The sequence below is a fragment of the Myotis davidii genome, unplaced genomic scaffold, assembly GCF_000327345.1.
Source record: "Myotis davidii unplaced genomic scaffold, ASM32734v1 scaffold806, whole genome shotgun sequence".
NCBI classification, from domain to species: domain Eukaryota; kingdom Metazoa; phylum Chordata; class Mammalia; order Chiroptera; family Vespertilionidae; genus Myotis; species Myotis davidii.
The window spans coordinates 399245-404481 of NW_006297381.1; positions in this window are offsets into that span (position 1 = coordinate 399245).

Sequence of the window (5237 nt, forward strand, 5' to 3'; positions counted from 1 at the left end):
CTAGTATCCCATGCATCCTTTTTACTCAGCATTGTTGTTTTTTTTTAATTTATGTACATTTTCACACATAACTCCAGTATTCAGTTTATGTTTTGTGTAATATTTTTCTGCACAATATGTTATTCATTTTCATATTGATGGACATTCAGGTTATTTTGTACTTTTTTTTCCTCTCTTTTTTAAAAATTGATTTTAGAAAGAGGGAGGGAGAGAGATAGAGACAGAGACAGACATAGAGATAGAGATAGAGACAGATGGATAGATAGAGAGAAACATGGATGTTAGAGAGAAACATCAATCTGTTGCCTCCTGCCCACACACTGACCAGGATCGAACCCACCATCTTTTTTTTTTTTAATATATTTTATTGCTTTTTTACAGAGAGGAAGGGAGAGGGATAGAGAGTTAGAAACATCGATGAGAGAGAAGCATCCATCAGCTGCCTCCCGCACACCCTCTACTGGGGATGTGCCTGAAGCCAAGGTACATGCCCTTGACCGGAATCGAACCCGGGACCCTTCAGTCCCCAGGCTGATGCTCTATCCAGTGAGCCAAACCGGCTAGGGCCGAACCCACCATCTTTTGGTGCACGGGATGGCACCCCAACCGAGCAACCCAGCCAGGACATTTTGTATGTTTTTAAACAACAGTCCAATGAAGATTTGTGAATGTACATCCTGGTGCTTAGATTAACTACGTAGGTGTGAAATTGAGTGGTCAAAGGGTATGTACATCCTCAGGTTTACCAGATGTTACTAAAACCATCTCCAAATGCTCCAGTCTTCACTATTTTTAGTCCTTCACACCTCTATGTGAATTTAAAGAACAGTGTGTTAAAATTATTATCTTATATAGAAGAGTCTGATGAAAATTATTATAGTTTTGATATGAATTACATTATATTTATTCGTTTGCTTTTATTGTTGACACTGTTACAAATGTCTCTCATTCCTTCCCTTTCCCTCCTTCATCTTCCTCCAGCCCTTTGCCACATTACTGTGCATGGGTTATGAATATATGCATATATGTTCTTTGGTTAATCTTTTCCAGTTCCCCCCATCTCCCCACCCCTCTGAATTTATCTGAGAAGCGTTTACATCTTTATTATAGTATTTCCTTATCTTCAAATATGGTATATGTCTCATCATTTTTGAGGATTTTATATAATATCTGTCAGCTATATATGTGGCATATATGATACATATAATTTACTTATACATTCAAATGATTTATATATAAATGATCCCTGTCTATATATATTGTGTAGAAAATATATATTTATATTTAATTTAAGTAATACTAAAATTTATTTCTTGGTACCTTACAGGTTTTTGTATTATGTGAATAGGATAGTCTTTCTCATATAAATTTGAATTGTTTATTTCTGAATATAATAATACTATTGAATTATATATCATTCAATATATATATCATTATCCAGTAATGTTGCTAAGTTCTTAATAATGCTAATAACTTGGCTGTAATTATATTATCCATATCACTTGTCAAGACTGTTTTGTCTCTACCTTTCCAAACTAAATAAATAAATAAAACATATATGTCTCTAAAGGGACATAATATAATATCTTAATTATATTTATCATTATATAATAAATTAAGTAAACATATAATTATATCAACTAATATGTTATTTATATTGACTTATTGACACTACATTTATTATCTATTGCATTAGCTAGAAGACCAAGGGGGCAATGATCAATAAAAGTGAGCATAGGCATTCTTTTCCTGTCCCTGATATTAGTAGAAATCCATCTATAGTTTCACCTTAAAGCATGATCGTTATAGTAGGTTTTGGTAAATAACCTTATTGGGTTAAGAATTTTTCCTACTATACTTAGTTTGCTAAGCGTTTTTGTTAAATATTACAAAACACCTGTTCTGCATGAATTGTTATGATTATATGCTTGCTCCTTAATCTTTAAATGTAGTGCATTACCTTAATAGGAGCTCTGATTTTGAACTGTCATTGCATTCTTGGAATAAACCCTATTTGATCAGGATGTATTGTTATTTATAGACCTTGATGAGTCCATTCTTTAGTGCTGTATTTGACATTTTTACATCTATGTTGATAAGTAAGAATGGTTTATGATTTTCTCTTCAAATACTGTCCTTGTTTGGTTTTGTTACTAAGGTAATACTACCCTCATTAAGTGAGTCATGACTTTCTTTTTATACTTTCTGAAAAAATTATATAAGGCAGAAAATTATCTGTTTCTTAAAATTTTGCCTTTTCAGTGAGCTCATTAGATAGGACAAGCAACTTTGATTACCGATTCTGTTTCGTTTTTGGTTATTGGCTTATTGTGGATTCTCTATTTTTTTAGTTAATTTAGTAATTTGTGTTTTTCTAGAAAGCTATACATGTAATGTACTTTCTTTGGCTTTCAGTTTGTAGTTTCTTATAGTTTACTCTTTTAGTTTAACAATATACCTAACTAAAGTATTATAGGACCCAGAAATTCCAATCCTGGGTATATACTTGAAATATTTGAAAAATGGTGTCCAGAGAAAAACTTCTACACAAATATTCAAAGAAGCTCTGTTCACAATAGCCAAATGGTGGACACAACCCAAATATTCATCAACCAATAAGTGGATAAACAAAATGTGGCATATACATACAATAGAAAACTATTTCTCCTTGGAAAGGAATGAAGTACTGATACATGCCACAGCACAAATGAAACTATGTGAAAGACACAAGACACAAAAGGTCACATAAGTATGATTCCATTTATATAAAACTAGAGGCCCTGCGCACAAAATTCATGTGAGGGTATGGTCCCTAGGCCTGGCCTGCAATCAGGGCCATCTTCCCAGGCTGCCTGCAGCCGGCCCCGCCACCCACCCCGGGTTCCCCATTTGCCATCAGGTGATTGGAGCCTGCTGGCCAAGGAAAGGGACCGAGAGATGGTCAGTGTGCCTCATAGTGACTGGTCAAGCAGTCATTCTGGTTGTTCTGCTGTTAGGGTCAATTTGCATATTACCTTTTTATTATATAGGATGTTCAACATAGGCACATCCACAGAGACAAAAAGGAAGAGATATCATTAGGATTTTGATAGGAATCCCATTGAATCTGGAGGTCGAGTGGGTGATATAGACACTTGAACAACATTAAGTCTTCCAATCCATGAGCACACTGCTCTTTTTTAAAAGGTGAATTGATCCAGTTACATGTATTGTGATCCTGGCACATTTAGACTTTTAGAAACCATCTCATTTTCCCAATTCAGGAGTGGGGTGTCCTACTGGCTTCTGCTGGGTAGAGATCAAGGGAGCTGCAAAACATCCTACAGTGGACAGGCCAGCCCTCCACCGGCAGAATTATCCAATCCAGGTATCAGCAGAGCCAAGGTTGAGAAACCCTTAGTAGTACCATGGCATGGGTGCTACCAAGCATTATCTGTTCATTCTGTTTCTATTAATTGAACTTTTAGTTTAATCTTTTTGTAAAATAGTTATTTGTAGTTAACATTTAAAATAGATTGCCAACATCTTTTGTCCATTTCTGCGATCAACTTTGTTTAGCATATTCCTTTGTATTTATATTTATTCTGAAACTCACCTGGACAGTTCTTCTGGTGAGGGTGGGCGGATGGGAAGCTCTCTCAGCCTATATACTTTGGAAAACATGTTGCCTTCACTCCTGAGTCAGGTGGATCTAAAATATTAGATTCAGAGTAATTTCTCCTGTTACTCACATTGACTTGTGCTCCTCGTGAAAGTCTTCTGTCAATTCTAAGTATCACTTCTTTGTAGGCAATAATCTTTTTTCTCTGTCAGCTTTTAAGAATTTTCTTTATTTCTTATGTTATGCAGTGTCAGTATGATGTATCTAAGTGCACATTTTATTTATTCTAATCAGAATTGTCAGGGAATCCACATTGCTTCAACTTTGGAAAATTCTGCATGGGGACTTGATTGCTCCTTCTCTGCTACTGTCTTCATTCACTTCTGGGACTCCTATTAGATGCATGTTGGAGCTTTTCAACCAGTCATTCTTATCTTGTACTTACCTTCCTTGTTATCTCCTTGTCTCTCCTTAGTGCATTCTGGATCAGTTCCTCAGTTATGCTTCCTGTGATCCCGATTTGGCTCCCATTCCCATGCGTGAACCAATCATGGATTGGCCAGATATAGATCACATGTCCACTCTAACCCACAGAGGCTGAGAGAAGGCAAGGGAAGCATAGTTCTTCAAAGATGAATAAAATAATGCTACTAACTCTAAAAGGAAGAATGACGGGTAGGCAAAAACAGAAGACGTGCACTGGAAATAGGCCCTACTTCTCCTAATGAGCCCAGAAAACGCTATGTATTGTAGGAGGTCCTAATGAATCAATCTTGGCTCCGTGTCAGCTGACCTTCGCATTGTGTTATTGGCTAATTGCCCGTCTCCTCTGCCAGACCATGTACTGTCGGCCTCTGATACTAGGTCTTCTCCACACTTAGTGGTGAAATAGGACAGAGAAAGAACTTGGGCTCCAAAGTAATTCAAACCCATGCAAAGGGAAATCATGTGAAAATTTATTCTGTTTGTAAAGGACTTCATGGGGGGAACATCAACATGCTCACATTTGCCTCCAAAGACTACTTTGTAGCCAGATTTGTAGAGAGTACCGAAATCCACTTCCCTGCATGTACAGTGGGCAGATAATCTTTTGCTGACCATCCATCCAGAGCCATCTATTATCTGAGACATCCTTGAAAAATAGGTTACCCAGAGTTTTTTCAGGCCATTTCAGCCATCCTGGGGCTTGGGTTTGAATGCCAATTTTGAATAGTCTCAACTTCCTAATTTGAGGTCCATAAGTTCCTTCAAACAACATAAACCACAAGAGAGTGAAATCTCTGTCTTGCTTGAAGCTGCTCTTTCAGTGTCTAGAACAGAGTCTGGCAAAGAGCAGGAGCTTAACAGCTACATGTAACTCTGAGAATAGAAACCTGGGTTCCTGGAAAGGTCCTAAGTAGCTATAGTGTGAAGGGTGTGGGGAATTAGCAGAAAAGTTCTAAGCACTTACTAGTAACTTGACTAGAGAGGAAACAAAAGGATAATTGCTGTGTAGGTATCTGAGCATGCAAAGTTTCTTGCCCTAATAGTCCTAGAAGAGAACAGGTATTGAAGAGGAGTCTAAACCTGCTTGCTTGCTGTTGTACTTTATTGAGGTCTATTTTAAAAATAAGCTTCTATAGCTTTAATAAATGTT